Here is a 22662-nt window from a genome sequence, read left to right as displayed (position 1 = left end):
TGTTGTCTACAGTAGTAGATCAACCCTCATCTTACTTTGAAGCTCCCAGATCAAGGAAGTGACGTCGACTCAGCTTTAGCAGCAGAGAAGCTATTAGGCTTGTGTTGATAAAAATAAACTCCTGGACTATGTACAAACTTCAAAATGCATCGTTTTGTGAGTACAGACCATATTTGTACTACTGTAGAAGTTTGGTGTCATCGCATGTGATTTTATTTTGGTAATTTTGGAGATACTGCCAGGATCCATTAACCCTTGTACGAAGCTATTCGGGATAACTCAGTAACTCAGCTGATGTTCAGCCAAGATCGAAAAAACTTCGGGTGGGCTACTTGGCTGGATGTCACGGTTCAAATGACCCTAGGGTGAATCTACTCCGAACTATCACTTTAAGGCAGAAGATCAACCTTACTTCTCCCTGAGTCTCTGTAGTTCCCTCTTGATGTCTGAGTCCTCCATCTCTGAGTCATTATCACTGCTGGCATAAGCTGAGCCGTGCACTCCTCCATGCCTACTTGGTGAGTCAGAGCTCTGCACACTGCTGCTGCGACCGGTGCGACGGAGAAAGGCCACTGCCCTCTTCATCAGGTCACTTCCTCTGTGTTCGGAGCGATGGTGTTTAGACGGAGTGGCATAGGCCAGCTTTGCCGGGCTGCTCTCTGCCCCCGAGTCTGAGGAGAGGAAGCGAGCGTGGACCGTGACATCCACTGGGACAGAGTTCGAGGTCAGAGCTCGAGGCAAGGATGCCCGCTTGGCCATGGAGGGAGGTGTGTCCAGGTAGAAATCAGGCGGGGCAGAGTAGCGGCTACAACGTGTCCTCTGTGTGATGTCGTCTTCAGTGCTCACCACAGAGAAACGGCCGATCGTGGTGGGGGTCGTCGTGGCGTCCAGAGCAGGGTCCTCGCCATATTCGACGGGATGCGCGGGTGAGGCAGCGCTGCTCCAGCTCCTCTGCTTCACATCTCGTGTGTTTTCATCACAACTAGCAATATGAGCACACACACTGTGAAATGATATATGAAAAATAAAAGAGAAGCCTAAAATACCCCATTTAAAGGAAAAATATGTCATTTCTGTTGAGATTAATTAACTAACTTCATTATTCACTGGTATAATATTGATACATTTCACATGTATTTTTGACATCTCTACCCTTATTTTATTCATTTTTGTCAGTTTTCACTTTTTCTTGGGATCCAGTTCTCAGAACATTTGATTAAACAACGAGTCATTAACTACAAATATTGAAAAGTTATCGTTGAAGCCATTTATCAGGCCAAAATGGATCCCAAATTTGAGGATTTGTTCCTTCTCTCTCTTTATTTACCACAGTTTATCTATTTTTAGACTTGGAGCTGTTTGGTTGGCATGCCACTAACCCTTTTGGAAATTGTCACTGTTCACAATTTTTTTGACACAGACTAGGCTCATTCTTATTTCAAATACTCTTATATTTTCATTTTCATTTCTGCATAATCAGTTTAGATACAGCAGATTTTATTAATCTTTTTTTTGTAGGTTTATATGAAAGGGACCAAAAAAAAAAGAAAAAAAAGAATGTAAATGTGCCCGAATAAAACAAAAGACTGGTTTTCATCTGTAGTTCCTGGACAGGTTACAGAGACGACCAAGAAACGGAACGCGACATTTTAACATTGTCATGACATCTCTGTGGCACTGACCTCTGCACTCAAAGGACCCTTCTGTGTTAAAGCAGTAACCGTTTGGAGAACAGTTATCCAGCTCGGTGCCACACTCGTCGATGTCTGAAACAAATCAAAACATGAGCACATTTAGGCCCCGTTTACACGATATGAAGACGCAGATATTTTCCTGCGGTTTGGCCTCTCATTTACACCAAAACCCCGTTTTTATCACAGAAAACGATTATTTCTAAAACCTCCGGCCAAAGTGGGGATTTCTGATAACGCCGGTTATGTGTTGCCGTGTCAACTGGGAGAAACAGCGTTTTAGGTTCTTAAACGTCACATTATGCGCCAGAAAATGCTTAACGTCATGCAAGCGCCTTATGTTTACAGTTTGTTTGGCTACTCATTAGGATTATCATGGATGATGTTAAAGTTCTACTAATTTTTACGTTTGTACAAACGATTCTGGCCTTATTGCATTTGCCACCCCAAACCTGCTCGCACAGTTCAAAATAGAGGCGCACCACTCTTCCGTGGCCGCTCCTGCGTCCAGTATGCACTGACTGTCTATATTTCCCTCTTATTGCCTTCAGTTTTGTTGTGATATTTGCTCGCGTTATCTCCTCCTTCACATGAGGAAAGTCCTCGATTCTGAGGATTTTGATTTCCCTACACTGCCGCCAATAGGTTTGGCATAGTTATTATGGCGCTTGACGGCGTATTTATGCGGGTTAATGTAAATGACAAGTTTTTTGAAAACGATGTTGTGTGCACGATGTTATTATTGAAAACGGAGGGGGGGAATATTCGTTTCTCTAAATACCCGGCTATGTGTAAATGTGGCCTTAATGTTTAATCCCATGTACATGGGATGATTTCTTGGCTTACGTGTGAAACCCTGAGTACAGTACCTACACATGTTTTATTATGGAGTGTCCATCCAGCTCTGCATTCTTCACATTGGTCCTTTTCCTGCCTTGAACACTTGCTGCAGGCATCTGGACAGCCACGCACAAGAACAGCCAACAGACCCCACAATAACGCACACTGCAGCAGGCTTCTGTGAAGCCTGGTCACTCCCATCTGACCAGAGGATGAAGCCGTCAAATTCGCAGTTAAGTTTGATTGAAAACTAGGAAAACAACACATGTTACAATGCACGTGTAAGAGTGCACAAGTGATTTTGTAAATTCACACGATCAGCCATCATCTTATGACCACCTGCCTAATATTGACTATGTCCTCCTCAAGCTTTCCAAAGACCACTCAAGACTATACCAAAGAACAGCTTATGGTGTCCTTGGGTGTGTGGTACCAGGGCGTGAGGAACAGATCCTTTGGGCTCCGTGGATTGCAGGCTGGGGTCTCTGTGGACTGGGTTTGCTTCTATCAGATTGGTATTTTTGGAGTCTGGAGGCTGGGTGAAAACCTCGGACTCTTTGATGTTTTTTTCTGTGATTTTCCTCAGTGGCTTTTGAGGGGCCATCTGCTGTCATGCTGGGGAGGCAGCTCCTGTAAGGGGTTGCCATATCGGGGGCATGGGGATTGGGAGGGGTGTGGGCTGGTCTTAAAAAAAGTTAGTTAGGTAGCAAGTGTTAAACTGGCATCCAGGATGCAGGTTTTCCCAGCAGAATCCTGCATGTTACAGGACGATCAGTGTTCATCACTTTACCTGCAGTGGCTTTGATGCATACTTCAGTTAATACCCTATGATATTCTTTAAAAACAGCATATTATTTTATTATTTACATATTCATTCATAAATTAGTCCTCCTTGGTGTAATATGATCGCTGTAAAAAATCTCAATTATCCTCCTGAGTGAAGAATAATTTGTCTGTATCTACATAGAGCGGGCAAGCTCTATGGAGGCTGCCATGTCCTTCCGGTCTATGAAAAACGACGAAGTGCCGAGAGGGACATAAAGCACTTCGAATCGCGTTTTCCCCAACGCCAGGCCTGCAAGCGGAAATGACGTCATTTTGACTTCACGTTTAGACGGTGGTAAATGATGGTCTTATGCATGCCATGAAGTAGTAATATAATTTTTTAACCTCTTACTACACCAGTGGGGTTGGGGGTGTGGGGGAATGGTAATATATATATACATATATGTGTCTAACACCGTAAGAATGCTCAGCCTAAACAGCATGGTCTGCTAGGTCGGGTAGCTAAGGAGCTAACTCCTAGCAAAATAATGTGTATACTGTACATCACTTCAACCCGGTCCCGTTAAAGCGATGACCTAGCGTCATTTCCACCATGACATCCAGCCAAATACCCCATCAGAAGCATCTTTAGCAATGGTCAACACTGGTCAAGATAGGGCTATCCACCAAATGGCTTATTACTGGCGCTAATGGTAAATAGATTTTATCTCGTAAATTATCCCACTAATAATGCATTGATTGTAGGGGTGGGCGATATGGAAAAAATGTTGTATCACGATTTTTTTGCATAAAATCACGATTTCGATTTTTTTATCACGATCTTCCATCCAAAAAAAAAAAAAAAGACCAATTACAGTAGAGTTAAGTCGACATGCTGAACCACAGAAGAGCTAAGGAGTAAAAGAAAGAATTTGGCAATCAACACATTGTAATTCAACTGTAAGCCAATTCAAGATGAAAAATAATGATCTAATTGATGACATCTGACACAGTAAGAGTGAAGCAACCGGAAATAGAAAAACGAACCACTGATGACGACTTGACTCCACCTCATGATGCCATTTAGCAACAGATGAGCAACGCTGCATGTTCATTTACTGCAGCCACAGTCACGCACTGCCATCACCAGAGCGCCCTAAAGGAATACTTTTCAACTGTGTAATGTTTGTCACGGTCGCGGTGCATCCCTTTTCTCTTGCACCGTAGTTAGCTTACGAGCTAGCGGTTTCCTCATCCGACCCGAGAGTGCTGCTGCTGGCTGTGAGTTTCTCCCGTGCGCCGCTATGTGCTGTGGATGGTGCCGCTGCTGCTGTTCCCATTCCTGATGTGGACCAGCAGCAGTGGGTTAGGGTAGAAGAAAACCCGAACCAATTCCAAATTACAGAGGTGGATTTCCTCTTCCTCACCAGCTCGTCGGCTTGGCTTTCAGCCATGGCTGTCCATGCGTTTTCTAAGTTTTTACAAACACAACATGGAGGCGTGTAAGAAAGTGTCACGACGCACAGTTCGCTATGATTGGTCGGTTAGGTTAAGGACGCCCTACGTCTGCTGCATCGGCGGGAACCAGCATTAAAAAAAAAAAATCATTGCGCTGATTGGCAAAGGCGATCTATACGGTTTCTCTAATTTGGTAGATCGCCTGCGATTCTCCACTCTTCCTCGCCAGTCACAATTTTATATTGTCAGATCGCGCACCCCTAATTGATTGTTACCAAACTTCTGCCGTAGTACACATAGGCTCTTAACTCACAAAACGAGGCATTAGAAAGTTTGTAAGTTTACCGGGAGTTTATTTACCGCTGCTAATGCTCCTATTGCTAACGCTGCTAATGCTAAGGCTGCGTCGAAGTCACTTCCGGTTACTCCCGGAATATGACTAATTGCATTGTTTGCACACCAAAGGCTATTTCAACTTCTGTTATCTGACATGTTATCTGTCATCTATATTTATAGTGTTGTTGTATGTGTGTTATGTAATCCTTTGTACTATGTGTCTTGATGTCTTTTTGTTTGTATGGACCTCGAGTCTGAAGCTATAGCTTCTTGAATCTTGACACATGCCGCTTGCCGTAGTCAGAGAGTCTCTATTATGAGGAGAGAGAAAGCTGGCGGTATCATCATACAGTTCACCATGCGACACTTCCGAGATGAGCTGTGGCGCCTCTCAAAGGGCTCGGAGGTATGCTCAAAGCTCAACATCAAATTCGCCGAACACCTTCTCCCGGAGGACAAGAAGGCAAGAGAGGCTGTGTGGCCACAGATCAAGGCGGCAAGAGAGGCTGGTCAGCAAGGTTATTACAAAGGGTCGATTGGCTACATCGACGGGGTTGCCATTAAAGCCACATAATTCGGTAAAGTATCGAGGGACATGTTTTTTTGAATCAATCTCTTAAAGGGGAATCGTTTTTGCCAAGTTACCTACAGGAAAAGTTTATTCCTGTGACTCCCTGAAGTTTACTTCCAAGTTCAAAGGTTTATTTTTTTTACCTTATTGTTACTGTTTATTTTTCTTCCTTATTGTTACTGTCTAATGTTTTCTTTCAAAGAAGATTTTAATTTAATTTCTTTTAATGCAAGGGGCCTAAGAGACAATATCAAAAGAAAAGCTGTCTTTCTTTTTTGCAAACATAAGAAGCCAAACGTTGTTTTACTGCAGGAGACTCACTCCATAGAAACTGATGAAAAGTTTTGGTCTAACCAATGGGGCGACAAAATCATTTTTGGACACGGTACCAATCGCTCTGCTGGTACTGCTATTCTTCTGCACAACTTCCCTGGGAAAATTCTCACCACCAGAAAAGACTCTGATGGACATTGGATTCTTTGTGTTTTTTCAATTGAACACTCCTTTATTATTCTGGGAAACATCTATGGTCACAACAACTTAAGCCAAAATAAAGAATTACTCTCTGAAATCAGCAATATCATCACAGAAATTAAACTTATTTACCCTACAGACAACATTATACTGGGGGGTGACTTTAATATGGTTCATGATGAATGGTTAGACCGCTCCCCCAGTAAGTTTGTTAACCACCACTATAATCCTCATCTGTGTAATTTCTGTAACCTTCACAATTTGATAGATCCTTGGCGTTCCTTACATCAAGATCAAAAAGAATTCTCTTGGTTTAAGCCAGATGGCTCAAGTAGGTCCAGGATTGACTTCTGGCTCATCTCTGACTGTTTCAAAGAACTTATCAGCAACTGTTCAATTTCCGCTGCTCCTTTATCAGACCACTGTCTCTTAAGTTTACTACTTAAACCTTCCAATTCTGTTAAACGCAATAGAGGTTACTGGAAATTCAATGCCAATCTTTTGAATTCTGATGTTTTCTGCATAGGGATAAAGAGCATTATCAGAGCCATCTCCGAGGATGAAAGTCTGTCATCCTTCACTTCAAAATGGGAATATATTAAATACAAAATCAGAAACTTTTCTATATCCTTTAGCAAACTATTAAAGCAATCTGCTCAACTTGAGGAAAATGAATTATTAAGGGAAATTTATATATGCTGCAACAAGCCCACTATGTCTGATTCAGACAAAAGGAAACTACTTAACTTACAAACTAAACTAGACAACGTCTATACCAAAAAAGCCAAAGGCGCTTATATTAGGTCAAGAGCCAAATGGATAGAGGAAGGTGAGAGAAATTCTGCTTATTTTTGTAGACTAGAAAAGGTGCGACAGGAGAAAAATAACTTAGAAACTTTACTAATAAATGGCACTGAATGTTCTGACCCCAAAACTATAGCAAACGAGGTTTTCACTTTTTACAACTCATTATACTCGAGCAACTTCTCACCAGAGGCAGCTGACATCTTTTTTGACAAAATTAAAGAACACATCCCACATATTTCTGAAAATTTCAAACTAACTTGTGATGCACCTCTCTCACATGAGGAGTTAGATAAAGCTATGCAATGTTTAATACCAGATCGTTCACCTGGTCAAGACGGCCTCACAGCCAATTTTTACAAACATTTCTGGGAGGATATTAAGGATGTTTTATTCCATACTTTGAACGAAATTATAACTAACTTGTCACTGCCACACACCATGAAACAAGGTGTAATAGTACTTATTCCCAAACCTGGTAAAGATGAAAAAAGTCTTGAAAATTGGCGACCAATTACTCTCCTTAACAATGACTATAAACTACTAACACACATCTTCTCAAATAGACTTAAAAACGGTCTTCCTCAAATAATAAGCGAAACACAATCTGGGTTTATGAGAGGCAGATCTATACATAATAATGTACGTTTGATATTAGACTTAATAGAATATAATGACTATATACAGGATGACGGTTTTATTCTCTTCCTTGACTTTTATAAAGCATTTGACACTCTTGAACATTCATTTATTTTTCAGGCTCTAAAGCGCTGTGGGTTTGGAACATTTTTTAGGAACATAATCAAATGCATCTACCATGACACCAACAGTTCTGTCTCTCTTTCAAATGGTACATCCCCTCGTTTTAACATCAAAAGAGGCATAAAACAAGGGTGCCCCATCTCACCTTATTTATTCCTAATTGCTGCTGAAATGCTTTCTATTTTAATTAAAAATTCAGAAATTCAGCACATGACTGTTTTCAATACTAAACTTCAAATAAGTCAGCTAGCCGATGACACCACTTTGTTCCTGAGAGACCCTGAACAAGTCCCAAAAGCCATAGAGTACATAAAAGAGTTCTCAAATGCCTCAGGGTTACAACTTAACCTTAATAAATGTGAACTTCTAGCTATACACAACTCCCCCCACTCGTCTGCTGACGGCATTCCCATTAAATCCTCTGTTAAATATCTGGGAGTACATATTACAAATGATGTGAAGCTCAGTGAATCGCTACACCTATGCTCTAAATTAGATGAATGCAAATCTAGATTGGATAGGTGGTTAAATAGGGACTTATCCCTCTATGGTCGCATCTACATAACCAAAATGGAAAGTATTTCCAGATGTATTTATCCTGCTAGCTCTCTGTCCTTTCCTAATAAAATGATTAAAGCCATAAATAAATTAAACTTTGACTACATGTGGAGAAGGAAAGTCCACTATTTAAGAAAGTCATCCATGGTGAAAAATTATGAAGATGGTGGGTTACAAGCTATTGATTTTGATTGCATCAATGGCTCTTTAAAAATCAAATGGCTAAAATCATTCCTTGTTAATAACAACAGTTTTTGGTTTTGTGTCCCTAGAGAAATCTTTAGAAAACTTGGTGGTATTCACTTTCTCTTGCGTTGTGATTTCATCCCAAATAAGTTGCCTGTGAAACTATCCTCTTTTCATTCTCAAGTCCTCCTGTACTGGAATCTTCTGTACAAACACAACTTTACACCACACAACACACCCATTTGGAATTGTAGATATATCCTTCACAGAAACAAATCCATATTCTTTGGCGAATGGTTGGAGAGGGGCATCTGGTCAACAACACACCTGCTAGATGAACACGGAAATATCTTACCTTTTGATAATTTCTGTTTAAAACACAACTTTCAATGCAACCGACAACAATACAACAAGATCATGAAATGTCTCCCTCCTGCTTTTCTGTCAATGGTCCAAAACTCAACACCTTTTGTTTCTACTCCAGACCTTCCTAGTATTTTAAGAATTGGTGAAGTTGACCTTATAAGTAAAAATATTTCAAATAAAGTTATACGTGGACTATTCACATCTTACTTATTTCCTTTTCAATGTAAAAACAATCTCCAAAATATTGACTCATATACTATTAAAAAGCTGCGTACACTCTCTTTAAATCTACCATTCCCTCCTAAAGCAAAAGAACTACATTTCAAAATATTTAATGACATATACCCCTCAAGGGAGCTTATCAAAAATAGGTTTAACATTGACATTAACAATTGCATATTTTATTGTGAAGTTGTAGAAACCACTGATCACTTATTTTTCCTGTGCATGTACAGTAACACTTTTTGGAATGATGTGTACGACTGGCTATGTGAATACATTCCAGCCGTTCCTCTCTTTGACTTGAATGTAATTAAATATGGGTGCTTACACAAAGATAAAAACATAGAACTGTTGATCAACGTCGTCATCTGTTTAGGAAAATATCTCTTACATAAATGTAAATGTATAAAGACAAGTCCTGTGTTCAGCGCATTTAAAAATGAGTGGTCTTTATACAGTAAATCCTTAAAATGTATGAAGAGTAAAAAGAGCAACAGGCTAATTGAAATAATGTGTAGCTTTGATTTATTGTAATGTAGGCCCTCTTCTCTCTCTCTTGCTATTATTTATTTTATTTTATTTCATGTTATATTATTTATTTTATTTTTTGACTGTCAGTATGCTTTGTTATTCATGAAAACTTTCAATAAAAAAAAAAAAAAAAAAAAAAGAAAGCTGGCTGTTTTTTCCGGGTAGTACTGCACTCTAGGGGGCGCCAACGAAGCAGTGCAGAGCAGTCAGAACTCTCTGGTGGTACAATGAGATCCACCTTAAATGCTGCCATTGCTTTGGATAGAATTTTTTATATTTTTTCATTTTAATTTTCCTAAAGGCAGGATAAATTATCCTTTCAAACGGCACTTGTTTGATTTTTTTTAGACTCACTAGATTTTTTTAAAATACACATTTATTGTCAGTATTGCATCACGAGTGACGTCACGCATGTGGCATCACTTTACGGCATGGTCAGTCCTAGCGCTGAGCTAGCAGAGAGGTGTTAGCTCAAATAGTTACAGATTTCAGCTCGTGCATCCTGTTATGGGTCTGCGTGGCTAGAATAGGTACTATAAAGCATATTAAAGTTGTGGGCTTTGCTAACTTTAAAGCTGCAGTCTGCAACTCTTTTTCAAGCATAATGCCTGGAACTGTCCGGGGATTCTGAAAGTAGTACATTAAATACCCCAACACAAAAAAAAAATGAGTTCTCTAGGTCCCCTATATGTCCCGCTAGGTCCCTCCAAAGCCAGCAGGTTTGTTTACAAAATTGCAGACCGGACCGGTAAAAGGTAACCAATCAGGTTTACAGCTGGGCTCTGTTGCCTGTCAATCACCGATTGTGCACGCGCGATACAAGGTAGGCTCGTCCCCACGCTTATTTATCTGGACTTTTGAACTTCATTACGGGCTAGTCTACTTACTGTGTCTTCCATGATCGCAAATGACAGGTGAGTTGATGAATGAGGAGTCGTGTAGGCGCATCTGGCGTGCACGTCTACGTGCACGAGTTCTCATGTGTTTTGAAGGGGCGGGACAGGAAGTTGAATAACTTTTTATTTTTCGGTTAAAAAATAAGCATTTCTTGCATTTTGCGACTACGGAGGTCACCATTTTCAACTTCAAGCGTTCTGATAGATCATGTAAACTCTTAAAATGCCAAAAAGTAGGACTTTACGTATGACAACAACAAATCTTGCAGACTGCAGCTTTAAGCTTTGGTTGTTGTTAGCAGCACCAGGTTAGCACTCTGGCACAGTGGACGAGTGCCGTAAAGCAGCCGGTCGTAATCAGCCGTGCGTTCTTTAGATGCTAGCGGAGACTGACTCGCAAATGCCAGACCTGTAAGAAAACAGAAAGATATAACTCCCAGGTTGATATAAATCTACATCCCTCTGTCAGAAATCCCAGTAATATTTTCAGGTTTCAGCCGCTAGCGGGAACATTTTTTTAGTTATTAGCGCCAGCCCTATGGCCAGTGGTCATTCTGCACTCGCTCGCCAGCGCCCCCAGACAAAATCAACTGAACTGCAGCCAAATTTTGTATAATGGGGCGAATAAGAAGCGGAACGGCTGTCTGTAAAAGGGCTGTCCCGTAGTTCAAGAAGTTGCAACGCACATTTAAAAACACGAGGCGCTAGAGATTAAATTCATTCGACTTTGCAAAATAAAATTGCACCTCAAGATGGGGGAAGAAATTACATAGTGTCCCTTTAATATTTCATTATATTCAAGAGGAAATTGTTGCTTTTCTCCACTATAGATCGGACAGCTGCATTTACTTCAACATATTAAAGCTTTACATAAAATAAAAAAAATATTTCAAGGATATGTTGATGTATTGTAACAAATGTGATGTATACATTGTTAATAAACTGCCTCAGAACAGTTAGCTCCACTTCTACCATCCACAACTACTCAATACTGATTCATATGAAACTGACGGCCCATTAAGATATTCTATTATTGTTTAAGTAAAACCTTTAATTGACTTTCTATTGCACGAACTATATCACTGCTATTTTTACTGAATTGAAAAGTCTCGGGACTTTAAAAAAATTAAAAATGTAATCTTTAATACCACTGTGTAAAAGCTTTCTCCAGCTGGGGTTCAACATGTCAAGTCTCCACTCACAGTGAACTTGACACTGAAACAGTTAACACAGCAGCTGTAGAGTGGATTTAAAAATAAACTCCAAAGATAAACTTATGTTATGAGTATTACTCACCTCCGTGTGGCTACCTTGTAAAACCAAATCGTCTTTGTCGAGTTTATACGCAGTGAATCCGACCGAGACGCGTGTGACACCTGATCGGCTTCTATTATGTTTGAGTGCAAACTGTGACCTGACTGGGACTAAAGGCTGATTCATACTTGGCGTAAACGTGCAACTGTTCTGGCTCGAGAACCATTAATGACGTCATCGAAAGCGCCAGCCCCTTCACAGTTCCTTCAGCTCATAAGCGCAGTTTGCGCCGAGAATGCGTCACATTTGCAGTTCTCTCCAGACCAGCGAGCGTCACTGTTGAGGAAACAAGCTGAAAAGCATACGAAGAAAGCATACACAATGCCACCTGTGGTGTCACGTCAGCAGAGGCTGGCACATCTGATGCGGAATGAATTTACTCTGGGTGTAGAACTGTATATGTATCTCAGAGCTAAGCGGCTGCGGCAAAAACAGAAGAGAAGGTGGAATGTTCGTCCTTTGCAACAAGACGAACTTTGTCAAACGTTGTCCCAGTGTAACTTCATAGACGTGTCGTACAGATGTTTGTAGAGGCGCACCCTCTCGGTCACCGCGGTCTCTGCAGTGTTAATTTTTTCTTTTTCTTGGTCAGCTGTTTCCGGTTGAGCGCGCGCAAAGTCAGAAAAAAAGTTGTGTGCGCGACCTTGCGCCGCGCGAGGATTTTCTAGCTTGCGAAGGGGGGCGTGGCGGAATTTTGGGACACGTGACCGTTTGCGCCATTTGCGACCAGCTAGTATGAGCGAGGTTGCGCCGAGTATGAATCAGCCTTAAAACATCCCGAGCTAGCGGAGCCTCGTGTAAGCTATGTATCGCCGCCCCTGACACGACATTGCACCAATGAGATCCACCGGCTTCTCCTGACAGTACCAATCACATGGCACAAGAACATTTATTTTTAGACAGGCGTAAACTGTATGATATGATATGATATGATATGATATGATATGATATGATATGATATGATATGATATGATATGATATGATTTGATATGATTTGATATGATATGTCTGCTGGATTTCAGGTGAAACGTTTTGCAGCCTAAATAAAAAGACTCCATTCTATATTTTAAGGGCACCAAATCCCATGAAAAAAGCAAAACCAAGTGCAAACTGATCCTTGTAACCTGTGTGATCTAATTCTAATGCAGCTACTCTATGTCACAAACCTACATGAATGACTTAAACAGGTATTCTTAACAGTAAACGTGATCCCTATTGTTCCCCCTTTTTAAATCATACACAGTCACTCTACACAGCTTCAACAAAGCCTCACAAGTTTGCTTACTTTGTTCACAACAAAGATGATTTATTAATGTCTGGTGACGTTTGTCAAAATGTTCACTGCCCAGTTGCTTCAGCTTATCATCCGAGTTAAGGCTAAAATTTACTGCATTCTTTACACAGTGGCACGATGAGCAGAAATTAAGGCTCGTAAAATCTTAAATGACTTAAGTCCAACCACATAGCTGGAAACATTAGGCCTGGCTTTGTTGCTAACTTGGTTCTCAAGAAGCATTTAGCAATGTTAGCAATGATGTATTGCTTCACCATGAGTTGTTGATAGAAATAATAACTCAGAATACCTCTCTTTTAGACAAATCACCCAAAAGTGCACGTTCAAGTTTAACTATAAACCTAATTTCCTGAAAAGTGGAAAACATTTTCCAAAATGCAGTGAAAGTTAAAATATTTCCATTTTCATTCGGTCGAACTTTCATTTTCTATGAAAGCCCTGAGACGCAAGCGAAGAAAATAAAAAAATCTGTTTTATAAGAACCCTGAGCCCTGAAAGGCAAATGAATAAAAAGGCTGATAATTCAGTATTTGTGCTTCTAATATTATTCTCTGTCACAGGAGGGAGCCACTGCTCTTGAATTACTTCTGGCACACCTAAGTGTAAAATCAAAGATCTGGAAACGGTAGACCATTACACCATGATCTAAATAGAATCAAAAGGATTCGTATCTTACATGTATTCTGAACAAAACATACACAACGTGTCAGCATGTCCTGCAACATCATTGCCATGTCTTACTTTTGCCTTGAAATGTATTTCAGCATCAGCAGGAAAGCTGGACCAGTGAAGCTGTGGAGGAGCTACGCACGTGCTTGGACACCACAGACTGGGACATGTTCAAGGCCTCTACAGACAGCTTAGACGAATACACGGACACCGTGACGTCATATATACACTTCTGTGAAGACAGCATCATCCCATCACGCTCCAGAGTCTTCTTCAATAATGATAAACCCTGGTTCACACCAAAACTCAGACAGCTCCGTCGACAGAAGGAGGTTGCTTTCAGAGAGGGAGACAGAGACAGCTACAGAGGTGCAAAGTATGGATTTAGCAGGGAGATGTCGAAGGCTAGATCCAGGTACAATGCACGTCTGGAGCAGCGGTTCTCTGCTAACGACTCAACCACTGTATGGAGGGGGCTGAAAGAGATCACCAACTACAAGCCCAGAGCACTTCATTCCTCAGACGATCTGAAACTGGCCAACGACCTGAACGACTTCTACTCACGCTTTGAAGTCATGGACTCACCCCTCCCCACCCCCCACACCACTCCGATCTCAACCACTTTGGATTGCCCCCCTGCCCCCTCTGCCCTCTCACCCCTCCCCACCCCTTACACCACCCTGAACTCATCCACCTTGGATTGCCCCCCTCCCCCCTCTGCCCTCTCAGTCCGAGAAGAGGACGTTAACAGGCTGTTCAGGAGGCTGAATCCACACAAGGCTGCGGGCCCTGACTCTGTGGCTACGGCTACACGAAAACGAAACAAGGTTTTTTTTGAAAACGGGTACGAAAATTCTTGCGACCACACGGAAACGCGCTGCTGTCCAGATGAAAACGGATGAAAACGATGAAACGATGCAGTACACACGCCACTGTCACGCCACGCTGTGAGACAATAGAGAAGTGTTAAAATTGGCTCACAGCGTCAACGTGTGACTGACGCAAAAACGTTTTAGCTGTAACAATGGAAACGAAACGAGGCCGTTTTCAAACTTTCCCACTCTGGAACCCGTTTTCAAAAACTATCGTTTTCGCGACAGCGAAACGATAAGAAAAAGTATCGTTTACAGTGAAAAACGTTTTCGTGTAGCCGCAGCCTGTGTCTCCCTCCACCCTGAGACACTGTGCTGAGGAGCTGACCCCGGTCTTCACAGGGATCTTCAACTCTTCCCTGGAGTCATGCCACGTCCCAACCTGCTTCAAGTCCTCCATCATCGTCCCTGTCCCCAAGAAACCACGTGTCACAGGACTCAATGACTACAGGCCTGTGGCTCTTACGTCTGTAGTCATGAAGACTTTTGAACGTCTGGTTTTATCCCACCTCAAATCCATCATCAACCCTCTCCTGGACCCTCTGCAGTTCGCCTACAGAGCCAACAGGTCTGTAGACGACGCCATAAACCTGGCCCTGCACTTCATCCTGCAGCATCTGGACTCCCCAGGAACCTACGCCAGGATCCTGTTTGTGGATTTCAGCTCTGCATTTAATATGATTCTTCCCACTCTGCTCCAGGACAAGCTCTCTGTGCTCTCCGTGCCCGACTCCACCTGCAGTTGGATCACAGACTTCCTAACAGACCGGAGTCAGCGCGTGCGGCTGGGGAAGAGTGTCTCTGCAACTCGGACATTAAGCACAGGATCTCCACAGGGCTGTGTACTGTCACCTCTACTGTTCTCCCTGTACACTAACTGTTGCACCTCCAGCCATGACTCTGTTAAACTTATTAAGTTTGCGGACGACACCACCCTCATCGGACTCATCTCGGGCGGCGATGAGACTGCCTACAGGAGGGAGGTGGACCGGCTGGTGACCTGGTGCAGCAGCAACCACCTGGAGCTCAACGCCCAGAAGACAGTGGAGATGGTCGTTGACTTCAGGAAATCCACAGCCCCCCTGCCCCCCCTCGCCCTCACTGACACCCCCATCACCACTGCGGATTGTCACCGGTTCCTCGGCACCACCATCACCCGGGACCTCAAGTGGGAGCCGACCATCAGCTCCCTCACCAGGAAGGCCCAGCAGAGGATGTACTTCCTGCGACAGCTGAGGAAGGCCGAGCTGCCGGCCCAGCTGATGGTGCAGTTCTACACGGCCATCATCGAGTCCATCCTCTGCTCCTCCATCACGGTGTGGTATCCCGGGGCCTCTGCCAGGGACAGACACAGACTGCAGCGAGTTGTGCGCTCCGCAGAGAAGGTGATCGGCTGCAGCCTCCCATCGATCCATGACCTGCACGTCTCCAGGACTATGGGGCGAGCAGGTCGGATCACAGCTGACCCTTCTCACCCTGCACATGGACTATTTGAACCACTCCCCTCAGGCAGGAGGCTTCGGTCCATTCGGACTAGGACCTCCCGTCACAAAAACAGTTTTTTCCCCCTTGCAATCAGACTTATAAACACTTCATAATCACTTCATAACCTGCCACAGACACTTTACTTCACTTTACCATCATTAAAATTGCACTAACGAAACTGCACTGTTGTTGCTCTGTATATTGGTTACTGTGTATTGTTGTACACACCTTGTACATTTTGTATTCATATATTTTTATTCTTTATTTTTTATCATTATATCCCTGTTACATGTTTGCACCTTACGCCGCAGCAAATTCCTAGTTAGTGAACACTGTTCACTAACAATGGCAATAAAAACGAATTCTGATTCTGATTCTGAGGAAAGGAAACTTTGACCACGGACAGTTTGTGTTGGTGGATCCAAACGCTCAATAGAATATATATTTTTCATCAAAGTCATTCATTTTGTAGTGTTGTAATAATTACTGCACCCTATGAGTCCCCCTGCAGAACACTCACTCACACCCCCTCCCCCCTTCAGTCACACACACACCCTCCCAGACTCACAACCCCCTGCTCACACTCACTTCCACCCCCAAACTGGGACTCGCACTAAGTGCGCTTTATTCTCATCCTAAGACAATATTTACGGGTATACATTCTTATTCATTACATTCCAATTCTACTCTATTATATTGTGTACAGTCTCATTTTATTCTATTGTACTTTAATGTGTGCCTTTAATCCATGAGTCTGAAGAACATTTCATTATCTTGTATAATGACAATAAATCTTGATTCTTGAATAGAAAAAAAATATCAACCATTTTATGAGTTGCAGAAAAGATTATTACAACAACTTAGAAAAATGAGCCTCACTTTTTCCAGTCCGTCTTTCAGGGCTCATGGAGTGGGGGAAAAAAGGATGACACTTAGGAAATGAATGCCCAGAAATTGTTCTCTTTGCTTGGAGCAATTTTTTTTTTAAACTTGGGAGTGAAGTAAAGGAAGGCAGAAATATTTAAAGAAAATAATGAAACTGTAAACGTACTTGTAAACAACAAGTATAGAGTTAAAATATAAAGAGTAAATAGCAGCTCTTAAGAGTCCTATAAATGTATGTTTACAGTATTAATTTAGGTTCATTTTCAACTTAAATGTGAGGAAAATGTGCTAAATATTCAAAATTTGTACACCACAGCTTAACTACATTTTTACATTTGGCACCCTATACAAGGATAAACATGCAAACTTGTTTTGAGTGTGTTGGTGGCAACAAACTTACATCTTCTTTAAAAAAAATTTCTAAATATAATTAAACTGCTTAGTGAACAGTATGAAAACCATTTCATAGCATTAAATAAAGGTTAAAAAACAACAACAACACATAATACAGATTGAGGTTTTTTTATTTTTTTATTTCATTCTGGAAATAGGGATTTGTGCAGCATATAGCGTTCATTTATTAGATACTCGTTTCTTGATAATTTTGTAACATGTTTGAAATATGCAGAAAGAAAAGCATGACCATTAGCATGTCATTAATCAAGTTCATGACAGACACTCAAAAAAAAACGAGTTCATGTTAGTAACAGGCTGTGGCGTTTGCCATATTTTTTCTTCTTAAAAGTATATTATAAAAATCAGTCATAATGGTTCCTTGTTAAAGGTTTGCAACAAGGAAATCATTCAGAGATCTCTGCAGGGCAGCATCAGCTGAAACGAGCCAGCAGTGCATCGACACAGGAGAGGCAACACTGTAGTCAAAAGCAGTGGAACTACAAAAGAACAAACAAAAAGGAGGTCAATTTACTTTTCCACTCTTAATCTCTCTTAATTAATTAACTCTTAATTAAAAAGTAGAACATTCAAATGTACAAAAAATATACCTTGTAGCGTAAAACTCTTGATCTTCAATCTTGACTTTAGTGACAGAATTTTGTTGAACCTCCTCATACACTGCTGGCTTCAAAGCTGCACACAAAGTCCAACAACAGCACAAGATATGACACTTCACCAGGACTGTCTCGGTAGCAACCGACACCACTGTGTGGAAACCTTGTTTCAAGGAACTATTGACCTAATATCATATCATGCAAGCAAATGTTTCACTTTTCAAGCATTGCGGAGATGTACACACAAACACATTTTTCACCCACCTAAAATTCCTTCAATGTCATCAGCAGATGACCTCTGTCTTAGGACCGGCCAATAGAATTCTTTGCCGTCCTTCGTGTGAATTAGGATGACAATGCGGATGTCGTCAGCTGCAACATCTATTTCGTTGTTCCGCCTGATTATTGTCGCACTGCAAAGATACACACACTACCTTAGAATTAACTTATCCTTTAAGATGTTTTTATCGAATTTTAAAAGAGGAATTCAGTGCACACCATCGAGTAAAATCCCAAGATCCTCCATGGAGAAGATTTTTACTAACCAAAAACGTGACAGGTCGTTATTTTAAGCATTACTTTATACAGCAAATTGTACAATTGTGTATCGCCATCAAATAACAACAAATTGACATTTTAAATATCACGAGTGATAAGGACTATTTAGATCTGCGACTGGTTAATCAGTCTGTATGCTAACATATTAGCAATTATGTTTCTTTGCTTTCTTATCAATAGCGTTATTGTAAGGAAAGCTACTGGTCACCAAAATGGATCATTAAGTTCCAAGTGCATCACCTCATATCTCTGTCTTCAGGCCCCCTCTCATACGGGCATGTGTTGTATATCCATTTAAAGAGGAAGGTCTGGTGTAAAAATGTTCACATTTAGGATTGTTTAAGTGTGCTAAGGGTGATGGCAACTCTTTTGAAAACTTTTACCAAACTGAACTAACATGATTAAACAGAGAAGGGAGTGTGGCGATGTGTGCTGGTGGCTTTGAAGGCAGCAACAAGAAACACAACAGTTTCCTTCTTATGTTGGAACAAACTTTCTTCATCCAAAATGAGCAAATTGATCGGACCATTTCAGTCAGGACTTTAAAGATATTGCAGTTTCTCTGTGTTCCTATGGTTATGCCTAGCCTGGGCGAAAGCCGACTGTTGACTCTGTCAAACAGTCTGGGAAAACCCAAGAGGAATCCGTTTCCATGGAGGGCGGGACCTTACCCAGCAACTTAAATTCATTGGAGTAACGGAGTTCCCTTAACCAATCATAATGTTTAGAAATGACGTTGGTTATGCGCCGAGGTTCATGCTTACTCTCGCGAGGCTCTAGCTCGCGAATCACGCTTCCCACATCCGCTATCATTATACCGGTACCATTTGATAAATCAAACTTTTCCCAAAGCTAGTTGGAAGGAGAGCTTCGACATCCTTTCCACTAACAATATTGAAGAGGCATTCCTCTTGCTCTCGTTTTAATTGTGTAATGCTCTCCAGAGTTGAGACAACTTCATGGATAGCTTCTAGCGTTCTTCCGTCGCCATGTTTATTTCCGCTGCGGTTGAACTACAATTATATGGACTACAATGGACTCCGCGCGTGAGTTCTGCGTCACCACTCGCAACTGTTTGCTGATTGGCAAAACACTGAGCGAACCGAGGTAGGGGGATTTGGCCAGACTATGTGCGGAGCCAAAATCTTTGGGCGGAAGTACGTAGGATGGCGTCGCCAGGCTAGGTTATGCCCTAAAAACCATCTAATTTACAATTTTATATTTCTTAGGATAAGACTGCAATTGACACACAACTAAGTCTAGTAATGAGAAGAAAGGAGGACTATATCACAGGAATAGTTCAATAGTTCCCTCAATAGTGGAAACTGTCTGTGTTCTTACCAGGTACACCGTGCATAGTGCTTGCCAGTGGGCGACTAGGACAATTTAAACAAAAGTTCAGACCATAGCATTGCAAAGTCACCTTCCAGCTGTGAAGAGATCCTGTCCAGTGTGATGTGTCACGGTTTGTCCCTCTTGGACTTTGATTCCCAGTGTGTTAAACTCAACATGCAGGTCAGTTTTGAGATGGATGACAATCTTTTGAAAGCCCCCATTTGTTACAGAATCCAGTTCACCATTCACATACAGCCCTGGTACAAAAGAGACCAAATGAAAGTCAACACCATACTGGACATAAGCATAGAAATAACTTATCTTTTATTAAAGATCAAGTTTGTTGACTGCGTAGTTTGAAGTTATGGTGTGTGACAATTGATTACATTATTAAAAACGAGTTGTATGTAATTGTTTGGCTCAATCAGTTGTTGTGTTTTCATTACCTTAGAGCCAAATCGATTCAAATCTAATGCCGGTCCTTCTACATCACAGACTGCCACATGTGTAGTCAAAAAGGTGCGGAGGACTATTTTTCTTCAGTTTTCATAGATCTGATTGTTTGTTACTGATACTAGATCTGGCAACAGTGGATATTGTGTTGACAGGATGCAAGATGGTTATTACCTCCAACTTGATCACAATATGTTAGTAATTGATACACAGTGTTCCAGAAAATGGTGTCGGCACAAACAGAGATGTTACTGACCCCTGCTGGGATGGTGAAGGAGTTTAAGGAGGACAGCTCCACTGACGTCAAAGCAAAGTGGAGGAGACTGAGTCTCATTTTTAATCAAAAACCTGTGGGAAAGGGGAACTAGAGAGACAGAGACACACAACACAAGCATGAAATCAGAAAGTCAGAAATGCATGGATGTGTAGAACAAATTGACAGAATATCAAATATTTGCTTAATCATTTGTTTGAGAGTCCTTTGATTCTCCTGTCACATTTGCAGCCACTCAGAAGTGGACCCCAGGGAAACCAGCAAGGAGCCAGGTCTTTATTGCTATCCAAGTGGTTGTTTCTGGGTCTTTCTGCCTTTATTTTTGTAAAATGCAGCTGGACTAGGACTAGTTCTGATGAACGATTGCCCTCAAAAACTTGAGAGTTGCTTCTGCAAAGTGTTTTGATGATTGTTCTGTAGTGGGGAAAACTGGCTATTAAGCTTGGCTCTTTATACACTTCATCTGAATGCTTCTGTCTTCTGTGACATCCTCAATAAACACATTTAACCCAATACTAAATGAAGCCCTTCCTGCCCATGCCAACAAATGTCTTTAGACCATTAGCCACAGACTTCACATATTTTTTCTAGGTATAGTTTGGTCTTAGTTTCTTGTTTTTAAAAATGCTACCCCAGAGTCAGTTGAATTTCTATGATGTTTTACCTGTCTAGCTATCTAATCTGGCCTGTTTATGCTAAAGCCTTAAGAATAATTTCCATGTCTTCCCTCTGGAGAGAGTTATTCACATGATTGAATGTTTGGATGGGTGTTTCTTTAACAGTGTCCAGCAGTCAGGTTTTTCTCTCATGGCATGGACATCCAGGCCTTTTCATGTTGCCAGGCTCACTTGAATGTTCTTTTTTTCTCAGAATGAACTAAACTGCCAAGCTATCTGATGAAAGGCCCGTCTACTTCCTTTGAAGGCTCACCAACAGAGTTCACTCTTACAGCTTACAACTGTAAATATCAAATGTGTAATCATCTTCAGTCCTCTTAAACAGATGAGGAGATAATAAAGTAAAAGCTCACGCCTGTCAGGGAAGAAGCTTTTAATTAACATGTCTAACAACTTTTTTAGAACCTGAAAAAGATTGTTCTATATTATATTATAAGATATATAAGTCATTTCAAAAACCTTACACCAGCTTGGATAAAAACACCCTTTAAATGAATGCTGAATTCCCAATTCCTCATTGTAACTGAGGGACTAATAAAATATTATTTAATTTCATTGACATTTTATTAGATATTAACATTTGTGTTTAAAATATAAACAGGTGGTAAAGTATACCATTAATCATATCTTATTAATACTTTACCAAATGTTGGGCTCGCAACAAGGAGGAAAACTTTTGAAGGTCGTGGTGCTTCAGTCCTAATGGTTTGAAAATCTGTAAACAAAATTACAGAGCAGACACTGATCACGCCTCAATATGAAGGAGCCTTGAATATTAAGAGAAGATTGTATTGACTGAGGAGGATTTAGATTAAATGGACATACATGTTTTGAGAACTAACCACAACCATGTATCACAATTACTGACTTTTTTTTCTTTTATGTAGTTTTTGTAGAATATGCTTATTGGAGGATATTTTATTCTCTTAAAAAAACATTAGAATCTTTGTCTCTTTTTTTGACAAAGAAAAAATTTTAAAAAAAAAAACATTCCATGAGTTGCTGTTTCATGAAATCTTCATACCTGCTTTTCCAAAATTAAAATTTGGGTATGAAATATAGAAACAACATGAAAAAACATAAAAACATACTGTACGCACACCCACCCATTCACAGATAGGTGTGTCTGAACTTTTGACTGATGCTTTATAATAATAGCCATACCTATGCAGCCTTGAACAATTATTCACCCCCTTGGTATTTTCCCCATTTGTTTGTTATTTAAATGTATACGTAACGTCCAGACGGACGTGTTGAAAGGATGGACCGAAAGAAGATCAGCGAACAGCTGCTTTATTAAACAGAACAGATTACTGTCAGCCGTAACCCCGTAAAAAAAAGAAGCAGTCAGTCTCAGTGCCTCCTCCACTGGTCTC

At 41.1% G+C, this 22662-nt stretch overlaps 1 protein-coding gene and 1 long non-coding RNA gene across 3 annotated transcripts in view; both read right to left on the bottom strand.

The window, feature by feature from the left end:
• Positions 1-22662, bottom strand: part of LOC142377213 (inter-alpha-trypsin inhibitor heavy chain H3-like) — a 60956-nt gene that overhangs the window by 22617 nt on the left and 15677 nt on the right. The gene's annotated exons all lie outside the window — the stretch shown is intronic.
• LOC142377832 (uncharacterized) lies at positions 1682-11842 on the bottom strand. 2 transcript variants are annotated; one of them, XR_012769557.1, is made up of 3 exons: positions 11757-11842; positions 2561-2781; positions 1682-1766 (listed from the first exon to the last, which is right to left on the bottom strand). It is a non-coding gene; the product is annotated as an uncharacterized LOC142377832 (long non-coding RNA). The 2 variants fall into 2 exon arrangements; XR_012769558.1 differs by having other exon boundaries at positions 2561-2732.

This window comes from Odontesthes bonariensis, chromosome 3 (genome assembly GCF_027942865.1).
Source record: "Odontesthes bonariensis isolate fOdoBon6 chromosome 3, fOdoBon6.hap1, whole genome shotgun sequence".
NCBI lineage: Eukaryota > Metazoa > Chordata > Actinopteri > Atheriniformes > Atherinopsidae > Odontesthes > Odontesthes bonariensis.
The sequence above is the reverse complement of the archived record's forward strand: the minus strand, read 5'-3'. Positions and strand labels throughout refer to the sequence as shown.